We start from the raw sequence: 11,582 nt of genomic DNA, 5'->3' as shown, positions 1-11,582 counted from the left end.
GTTTCCCTCACTCGAGAACTTAGGGGAGCACTGTTTGTACCATACTTGACCAATCCCAAAACTATTGAGCACCGGTCAACGTTATACCGTCAAGGACCCAGAAGAGTTTCCCTCCAACCAGGAGGTCAATCACAGCGCGACACGTGTTGACATCAGAAGCCAATCATAGCGCGACATGTGTCAACATCAGAAGCCAATCACAACACGACACGTGTCAATGTCGGAATGAAACTAGAAACTATCTTCTATAAATAGAGATCATTCTCTCACAATATTTCCTAATGTCATTTGTACTAAATCATTCACTAGTACTCACTAAAGGAGAGCTTGAACCTATGTACTTGTGTAAACCTTTCACAATTAATGAGAACTCCTCTACTCCGTGGACGTAGCCAATCTGGATGAACCATGTACATCTTGTGTTTGCTTCCCTGTCTCTATCCATTTACATACTTATCCACACTAGTGACTGGAGCAATCTAGCGAAGGTCACAAACTTAACACTTTCTGTTGTACCAAAGTCCTCACTGATTTTGTGCATCAACACAATTCATAAATGTCAATTTTTATAAAAACTTTCAAATCTACCCAAAATCTTACATTAATATACCAAATTACCCTCCTATTAAAAAACCACACACCAAAGAGATGTGTATTTTCTGTTCGTTCTTTTTTATTCCTTTTCAATTTAGGGTTCCATATTGTAATTCGAAAATATAGAAAGAAATATGGCATATGTTCTGATGGTATCGAGTCCATTATATTCTCAAATTCAAATCATAATTGACAAACTTACAACCAAGACCATGAAGAAAATTACACAAAAATGCAATTTATGTATGTTTTTGTGTAAGATTTAAATTGTATTTTGCAGAAATTTTCATGGAAATTGCCATTACACGTTCTCATATTTGTTGGATCCCCAAAATCAGATTACCTATTTAATTAAGAGTGAGCATGAAAGGCATGCCCAATCCAGCAATTATAACGTGTTTGGATTATTTTGATTTAATGGTTGTTTCCATGGCTCCCATCTGTTCTAATAATATAATTTATTCTTTGAACTTTATATTTGTGGTAGAGTTCTTCAAATTTTATACTTAGTGTAGACAAGTAGAATGTGTTTCTATCTTCGCAATGGTGCAGCTGACGTACATTCATGGTGTCTTCCTTGTTCAACCATGGCTATAACTAATATACATGTGAGTCCAATTTACCACACCCAAAATCTCATCAACAATGACACAAGATTTGAAAGCATTTGTTTATGTAATTAGGTGTAAATTTTAAGGGTACTTGGGTCTATTCAAGTGGAGTTTTGGCTATATTTGAAATATTTTATAAAATAGACATTTTTTAATTTGTATGTTAAATTTTGGCTATATACAATAAATTCTCCCCTAAAATATAACCCCAATTGAAATTGACCCCCTAAAATATTTTTAGGTAAATTAACCCCCTGAACTATTTAAAATCAATCAATTAACCCCTTGTCGTTAGATCATGGGATCAATTCCATCAAATTCAAGGGCAAATTAGTCATTTCATCATTAATTGTTATTTGTTAGCTATAACCACCTATAAAATTTTGACACATGGCCACAAAATAATTAAAAAATATATAGCATAATGAAAAAACATAAAAAACCAAATGTTTACATAACGGACCATCTCACATTGTCATTACACATTATTTTGTTTTCACATGTCATAATTACATTGTTGGTTATAGTTGACAAGTAAGAATTAATGAAGGAAAGACTAATTTTTCTTTGAATTTGACGAAATAGTGGATGGAATCTACCGAAAATTGGTCAATTGGCTTATTTCAAATAGTTCAGGGGGGTCAATTTCAACTTGAGTAATAGTTCAAGGGTCAAATCACTAGTACAAAAAACAGTTTACGTGACGAAGCATAGTTCGTCGCAGGGTTTGCGCGACGAAGAAGTAACCAGCGTCGTGCAATAGGTTTTTGCACGACGCATCGTGCTCTCGTTGTCACGCAAAAATTAGTGTGCAACGCAAGTATTGTCATTGCGCAAAGACCTTTTGCGCGATGCATGTTACGCCTTCATTGCGCAAACCCTTTTTTTCTTTTTCTTTTTCTTTTTTGACAAAATATTTTTTACTTAATTTTTTTTATAAATATTGTAATTAAATTATAAACAATAATTAATAAACAAAAAATAAAGTATTTAATTATAAAATATATGAAAATGTACATACAAGATGTTCGAACATAAAAGAAAAAACTACAAGAAGTAGTCGTCTATGTTTGATGCATCAAGCTATTGGGTATCGGCTGGGCGAAGTGGCTGAGCGGCACCTGGGACGCCCTAGGAGTAGCTTCAGTAAGGGGTGTAGGCTCCCCAATCAATGGAGCACTCACAGCTGAAGCAGTAGGTGCTGAAAATGCAGGAGGCACATTGGTCACACTCCAACGACGAGTGATCAATTACGACATTTATACCCTTTTTGAACCATAAAAATATAACATTAGAAACTAATCCTTTCTTGCATTTGAAACTAATCAATTAGCAGTCAAAGTAGTATCATATCTTTTCTTGCATTTGTTCACATATATATAAAGCATTATTGCAAAGGTAGAAACAATACTAATTCAAAAGTAGTATTGTTTCTAACAATAACCCGATCTGAACTACAATAATAAATTTAAAGCTACTTAATAAATATACATACCATTGAATTTCTTAAGTGTTATACATACAAAATAAATAAATTTAAAGCTACTTAATAAATATATATACCATTCAACTTGATGGGATACGCATTCTACAAATTAGTTTCAACAATCTAACCGTCAAATTTGTTTGTATATACTTCGAGATCGCATACACCAAAAATCGCAAAAAAACAAATATTCAGAGCTCAAGTAACGAGACAAAAAATTTCGACAGTTATAAACGAAAAATCACGATTTAACGATTATTTTAACTCCAATTTTGATGATTTTTTACAGCTACACTCCTTGACCCTATATGAATACAATGAATGAATTCGATCTTCAATTTAAAATATTTACACTAGTGGATACCTCAAACTCTTATGTTATACTTAATGAATGGGTAAATAAACTCCAAGTGTTAGTGAATCTATTGTTTTGATGGGATCCGCATTCTATGAAACTAGTTTCAATGATCCAACCGTCAAACTTGTTTTTATATACTTTGAGATCGCATATGCCAAAAATTACAAAAAATAAACATTTAGAAATCAAGTAACGTGACAAAATTTTTCAATGGTTGTAAACAAAAATGTCATGCCCCGGACCCGTTGTCGGTAATAAAAAACTCGAACTTGAATCCGAAACACGAATAAAAGTAAAATAAATAAATAGAAATTGACACGGGTTGGAAAAATAAACTCCTCTTATTAAAATAACTCCAAAATCCTTACAGGGTGTACAAAAGTAATAAATTAAAATCCTTAAACTTCTCCTCAATCACAACCTCATCTCTTCTAACACCTGTCTTGCCAAATAACTCATATGTAAAATAATAGGTGAGGGGTGAACAACAACCACCGTCGCTCAATGAGTAGAATATATCATATGTCAGTCAAGCTTGCCATTTTAATCACACTATCAAATAGGATAATAATATCAAAGCTTTAGCCATGTAATTCCATATCACATCGTCCCTTCACATGTTGGTTATCCTTCATAATATGTAGCTCACCACGTGACCCCTAAAATGGCATTTCCGCCCTAATGTCCCTGTGTGCAGTTTACATTTATCCCTCGAATAACCCAACACTAAAGTTCTCATGCTCTATGAACATCTCAAGTAATTTCATATACAATATATATCCCATCATAAAACATTTACACAAAATCCAACATGCTTGACTTAAAATATGTTTGTACCATACTTAGGGCCTCCGTATTTAGACCTCGTATAAATACTCAGGGACTCAAATGTAATTATGTAATAAATGAAGGGGCAAATATGTAATAAGTGAGGAGCCCTTATTCTATAAAAGGACTCCTTACCCTCACAATCCTTAAGCTCTGATCCCCACATACAAAGCCTCACATCCCCGAAGAGAGGCTCATATCCAGCAACCCCCTCACACTCTTAAACTCTCTCTTTCTCTGGTGGACTCCCCCTCACCCTTGTAATTCATACATACAGTTAGAGAGAAATACAATCAACATCAGTGTGGACGTAGCCCAAACATTGGGGTGAACCACGATACATCTTGTGTTCTTTACTTTCTTGCAGATTCATGGTCGGATTTACGTTGTTCTAAGACCCCTCTGGTTTTGTGCATTAACATTTGGAGCCGTCTGTGGGAATCGACACGAAAAACTATGTCGGTTCTCTTTCATTTTTTCATCTCACCACCCACTGTGAAACCTCACCACATTGTCCACCATAAATCTGCAAAAAACCCAAGAACCAAAGCTTTCCCAGATCCCACATGAAAGAGAAAGAGATATGATCACTTGCAACAACACCAAATCCCAGATCCTACATTTTTTCTTTTCTCTCTGTTATTTCCTTCCAATCCAAACAACCAATTTTCCGAGAAAATAAAAGGGAATGGGAGAGAAAAGAAAATCCGGCTCCCCATTTCAGAGACTTCAATTTTCCTAATTTTCCCGAGAAAATAAGATAGAAAGATGATGCAGAGGTAGCAGCAACATGACCAGCAATCCAGGGTTTTGTACGAGCTATCGTCTCTGGTTCTCAACCTCCTCCGATCTCCTCCCATGTCGATTCAATTCTCTGATAACTCCACGGTGATGATGCCCCCGCCAATTTTTGGCGTCGTCGTTGAGGCGGCCGGTGGCGGCGTCGACGACGTAGAGCTCACCGGCGGGATTCGCATCGTTGATGCAGGGGATTTTGATGGCTCTGATGCTGTGCAGAACAGTGACTTTCTTCATTGGGTTCATATTGATGCCGTGGGTGCTGGGATTGGTGATGGCCATCAATGGCGGACATGGGTTTTAGGAAGGAAGCTCAAGCGACGCAGAGGACGCGTCTGTCAGTTTCTTCATCTTTTGATCAAGCTCCATTATTCCTCTGCTGCAGTCCGTCCCCGCCAAAACCTTCCAAGCCAAGCTCTACTCCAACAGGCTCCGACCCATCAAACAGAGAGGAAGGTTTGGGTTGTCTACGATTACATGCTCCTCTTCTAATGGCAAAGAGCCTGATTCTGTCAACATTGGTGTGAAGAGCGTGGAGCGTTTGTTGGAAGAGAAGCGGCGCGCCAAGCTTTCTGCTGGGATTGCCTCAAGAGAATTCATTGTGGAGAAATCTGGTTTTCCATCTCAATTGAAGAGCGGTTTGTCGAAGGTTGGAGTTCCTAAGAGGATACTAGATTTCTTGTTCAGTTGGGCTGATGCACCTGAAGACTATAAAAAAAAATAATTTCTAGAGGCAAAATGAGCTATCAGTGCCATCCGAAGGGGACTGGTAAATATGGTGCAGACGGCGACGTGCTATAGTTCTTGCACCGCATAAATATACGAAGCTCGTTCTTCGATGCGATTGCAAATCGATCAACTGGACGACACCGTCTTACGTGGCGTTTACTGACACGAAGAGGCTGATCGGGGATATGACTAATGGAAGCCAGATCCCATTCTCAATCATGCAGTTATTCTCCAGGTTGTCGCACTTGTCCAACAAAAGAAAAAAAAGGCCCTCAGACAGCTCAACCACTCCTACAAAAGTGAAAAGAAAAAGCAAAAGCAAGTCTGCAGGTGAGTATGTCTGGAGGTGGAGAGACAGAGAGATGTGCGGTGGAAAAGAGAAAGTAAAAGCAAAAGCTCAAATTCCCTTCAATTGTATAGATGCTATCCCATTATCCAACCATCTGCCATACCCACCTTCTGCAACAGCTTTTTTGAATAATGTGATTTACTTTTTTTATCTTTTGCAGACTTTTGTATAAACCCACCAGGGTGTAATCATAAATAAAGAAAGAAGGCAGCATGCCAAAAAAATAAAAAAAGGCAAGCCCAAATTAATGGGCTGGATTGTTATGTGGAGGGCGAAGGCACATATGCCCAAAAGAGCCAGGCCCTATGGCTTCAAATTCCAAACTCCATCCCCCCACTTAAGGTTCACCCTCTATTACCACCAACCAGGAAATCAAAAGTACGTCCAGTACTCCAAAATTATTCGGCAGTTTACCGCTATTACCACCAACCATGTGATCAAAAGTACATCCAGTACTTCAAAATTATTCAGGAGCCTGCCGCTATTATCACCAACCAGGTGATCAAAAGTACGTCTAGTACTCCAAAATTATTTGGCAGCTTGCCGCTATTATCACCAACTAGGTGATCAAAAGTACATCCAGTACTCCAAAATTATACATGAGCATCACTCATGTCAATCATACATAAACATTCATGAGCATCACTCATGTCAATCATACATAAACATTCATAACCATCACTCATGTCAACATTCATGAGCATCACTTATATCAAATATCTATAAGCATCACTCATGTCAATCAACATAAACATTCATGAGCATCACTCATGTCAAACATCTATGAGCATCACTCATGTCAATCAACATAAACATTCATGAGCATCACTTATGTCAATCAGCTTCGAAAGCTTCATTTACAGAGCTCCATCTTCGAGAGCTCCAGCTTCAAAAGCTTCATTTACAAAAGCTCCAGCTTCAAAGCTTCACTTCCAAAGCTTCACCTACAAAGCTTCAGTGCAATGTATACAAATACCGCATCTGAACAACCGCCACTTCGGCCCATACATGGATTCAATTTGAAGTCTCCAGCCAACAGATTCTATTGACTGAAGACTTAAGGGGCTGCACTATGTACCATATATTGGGCTTCCGCAACTGGGCCCCATGAAAAATACTTGGGGGACTTAGCCCATTATTTATGTATTGAGGAGCGAGCCCTTACTCTATAAAAGGGGCTCCATCACTTTCATTAGAAAGCACCCATTATTTATGTACTGAGGAGCGAACCCTTATTCTATAAAAAGGACTCATTCACCATCATTAGAGAGCATCGCCACCTGCTGAGCAACCGCCTCGCCGCGAGCATCAACTCTAGCCCATCATTTATGTATTGAGGAGCGATCCCTTATTCTATAAAAGTACTCCCTTACCATTATTAGAGAGCATCGCCGCCTGCTAAGCAACCGCCTCGCCGCGACATCAACTCTAGCCCATTATTTATGTACTAAGGAGCGAACCCTTATTCTATAAAAGGGACTCCTACTTTCATTAGAGAGCACTTATTATTTATGTATTGAGAAACGAGCCCTTATTTTATAAAAATGACTCATTCAACATCATTAAAGAGCATCGCCGCCAGTTGAGCAACCATTTCGCCGCGAGCATCAACTCTAGCCCATCACTTATGTATTGAGGAGTGAACCCTTATTTTATAAAAGGGACTCCTTCACCATAATTAGAGAGCATCACCGCCTGCTGAGCAACTGCCTTGCCGCGAGCATCAACTCTAGCCCATCATTTATGTATTGATGAGCGAGCCTTTATTCTATAAAATGGACTCCTTCACCTTCAACACCACAAGCCGAGCCAACTAATGCAACATAAGCCACAAACCGAGCAGCCTCGCAACATGTGCTACTTTCAATTGAGCATCATTTCAGATTGAGCACCGCCTTATATTGAGTATCAGTTCTAGACGACATCTAGTTACTTCGGCCCACACATAGACTGAATTTCAAGTCTCCAGCCAAAAGACTCTCTTGACTAAAGACTTGAGGGACTACTGTTTGTACCATACTTAGGGCCTCCGTATTTAGACCTCGTATAAATACTCGGGGGACTCAAATGTAATTATGTAATAAGTGAATGGGCAAATATGTAATAAGTGAGGAGCCCTTATTCTATAAAAGCACTCCTCACCCTCACAATCTTCAAGCTCTTATCCCCACATACAAAGCTTCACATCCCCAAAGAGAGGCTCATATCCAGCAACCCCTTCACACTCTCAAACTCTCTTTTTCTCTGGGGGACTCGTCCTCACCCTTGTAATCAATACATACAGTTAGAGAGAAATACAATCAACATTAGTGTGGACGTAGCCCAAACATTGGGGTGAACCACAATACATCTTATGTTCTTTACTTTCTTGCAGATTCACGGTTGGATTTACGTTATTCTAAAACCCTTCCGGTTTTGTGCATCAACAAAATAGATAGAGATTTATAAATAGATAAAACCCACAATAGTTCATGGTTTTCGTTTATCAGAAAATAAGAATATTTTAAATACATTACATAAACCACTCACCTCAATAATAGCTTTGACAAGACAACCCAACTAACAATCTCCATTCTTTCTCTCTTTACCCTCACTCCCTTTCTCTACTTTGAACCTTCAATGCACGCTCTACATGTTTCCGTCTTTTAATGCTCCAAAAACAATGGAGCAAAGCTCCTATTTATACTAGTAGGAGACGGCCAACTATGACCTCCAATTGGTTGGTTTTAGCAGCCAGACAATGGTGGCATGCAAGGTGTCAAATGGATGGTTTAAGGGGGGACACATTCACTAGTAGCTTTCTACAATCATCATACTAGAGTGCTCAGTCACTCAATCAAGATAAGAATGCATGAATGGCTTCCACCTCATGCTAATTGAAATAAACATCTGCTTTGGGAGATATCTATGGAATACTACAACTTATAAATTAATAACTAATAATATAATGTTATGGCATGTTGTTGTAGCTTAAGGATATCACGTGGAATTCTCATGTTAACCTATAAACTTGCCTAGGAAAAATATATATTCCAAAATACGGGTCCTTACAGAAAAATCACAATTTAACAGTTATTTTAACTCCGTTTTTTATGATTTTTTATAGTTACACTCCTTGACCCTATATGAATCAAATGAATGAATTCGATCTTCAATTTAAAATATTTACACTATGTTATACTTAATGAAGGTATAAATAGAGTAAATTGTATCAATAGTCCCTCAATTTTAACTCAATTGGAGTAATGGTACCTCAACTAAAAATCCATTACCATTGGTCTCTCAACTCATCAAAACGTGCAACTATAGTCCCTCAACTAAAAATCAATTACCAATGGTTCCTAAACTTTAATCCAACTAGAGAAATGGTCCATCAACTTTAACCCAATTGTAGCAATGGTCTCTCAACTTTAACCCAATTGTAGCAATGATCCTTCCAACATAACTCATTTTGACAAAATTGTGACGAAGTTGACAAAAATGACCATAGCTAAACGTTTTGATGAGTTGAAGGACCAATGGTAATATATTTTTAGTTGAGGGACCATTGCTCCAATTTGATTAAAGTTGAGGTACCATTGCTACAATTTACTCGTATAAATAAACTCCAAGTGTTAGTGAATCTATTATTTTGATGGAATACGCATTCTACGAAACTAGTTTCAACGATCCAACCGTCAAATTTGTTTGTATATACTTCGAGATAGCATACACCAAAAAACACAAACAAACATTTAGAGATCAAGTAACAGGACAAAACTTTTTGACGATTATAAACGAAAAATCACGATTGAATAGTTCTTTTAACTCTGATTTTGATGATTATTTACAGCTACACTCCTTGACCCTATATGAATACAATGAATGAATTCAATCTTCAATTTAAAATATTTACACTAATGGATACCACAAAATCTTATGTTATACTTAATGAAAGTATAAATAAGCTCCAAGTGTTAGTGAATATATTATTTTTATGGGATACGCATTATACGAAACTAGTTTCAACGATACAATCAACTCATTTGTATATACTTCGAGATCGTATACGCCAAAAATCGCAAAAAACACATTTAGAGATCATGTAACGGGAAAAAACTTTTCAACGATTATAAATGAAAAATCACGATTTAACAGTTATTTTAACTCCGATTTTAAAGATTTTTTACAGCTACACTCCTTGACCCTATATGAATACAATGAATGAATTCCATCTTCAATTTAAAATATTGAATCTATTGTTTTAATAGTGTCGCATATACTATTTCCAGAAAAGTGCGCGACGGACAAACCACTTCGCGCAAAGCCTCTTTGCGCAACGGAGATTTATTATATCGTGCAAAGTGTGTTAGTGCAACACATTGGTCCGTCGCACAAAAACCCTTTGTGCAACGCGGTTCTTCTATTGCACAAACACCCTTTGCGTGACATATTAGTTGGTGTGTTGCGTAAAACACCTTTGCACGACGCATTTGGTTCGTCGTGCAATTTTCTGGTACCAAACCATGATTTTATCGCAATTTCCTGGCACATTAATATATTTTTCTAACAAAAACCCGATTCGAACTACAATAATAAATTTAAAGCTAGTTAATAAATAAATATGTACCATTCAATTTCTTAAGTGTTATACATACAAAATAAATAAATTTAAAGCTACTTAATATATATATATATATATATATATATATATATATATATATATATATTAATCCTCATCTGAACTACAATAATAACTCTCACTATTCTCACCACTATCATTTTTGGATTCCCATTCATCCTCATTTCGTTTGCCTCTTCCGGTGCATTGTATCACGGCAAATCACCAAGGTCAATTGAAATTGACTCTATTGGTATTTCGATTTCGGGAACTCTCGCTACTCGTTTTCTTAATTGGAGCATACCATCACGCAAAACTATTTAACGCAACGAAGGTGTACCTTCGTCGTGGAATGTTGGAAAAAAAGGGTAAAAGTCTTGGTTTGGCACCAAAAACTTGTGCGACGGACCAACCGTGTCACGCAATTTTCTAGCGCCAAACCAAGATTTTTACCCTTTTTTTCCCAACATTGCGAGACGAAGTTACACCTTCGTTGCGCTAAACAGTTTTGCGCAACTGTATGCTTCATCGTGCAAAGTTCCGTTTACTCAAAATGTGCTTGGGTGATGCTTAGTTGTCAACATTGCGCAAAATGTCCTTACGCAACGTAATTTGCTCTGTCGCGCAAGTATGTTTTTGTACTAGTGAATGACACTTTACCATTCTTCCATTGCAGTTTTTTTTGGTTGAAACCTAGTAGGCAAAGACCTAAGTACTTTCTTGACAACTTTAACTTCAAGAATTTTTTCACCCAAGTTTTTTTTTTTTTTTTTTTTTTTTTTTGAGGACATCGATATTTTACATTAAGGGGAGGTAGTGTTTGGCTAAGTCACACAATGGGCAACCTAATTTGGTATCAAATTCACCATCCATGAGATTCGAACCTAAGACCTCTCACTTCTAAGTGAAGAGGAATACCACTAGACTGTAGTACTAAGTGCCTTTTTTCACCCAGGTTCACACACCCATTTATATGACACTCAATTTTTCTTAAAATTCAAAGTAAGATTCATCCTCACTCATCTTAATGTTTTCAAATTAAGTTGCGAGCATTGCAGTTTTTACTCTCTTACAATGTAATTTCTCTCATGAGTGACCTGTAAGATATCCCAAGCCTCCTTGCAATCTCACACCTTGAGACGTAATTGAATTGATCAGCAGACAGAGTTGTGAACAGGGAATTCAATCATTTTTTATTGCTTATGCAATGCGTTTTCTCATCAAGCGAC

The sequence above is a fragment of the Malus sylvestris genome, chromosome 5 (genome assembly GCF_916048215.2).
Source record: "Malus sylvestris chromosome 5, drMalSylv7.2, whole genome shotgun sequence".
Lineage (NCBI taxonomy): Eukaryota > Viridiplantae > Streptophyta > Magnoliopsida > Rosales > Rosaceae > Malus > Malus sylvestris.
The sequence above is the reverse complement of the archived record's forward strand: the minus strand, read 5'-3'. Positions refer to the sequence as shown.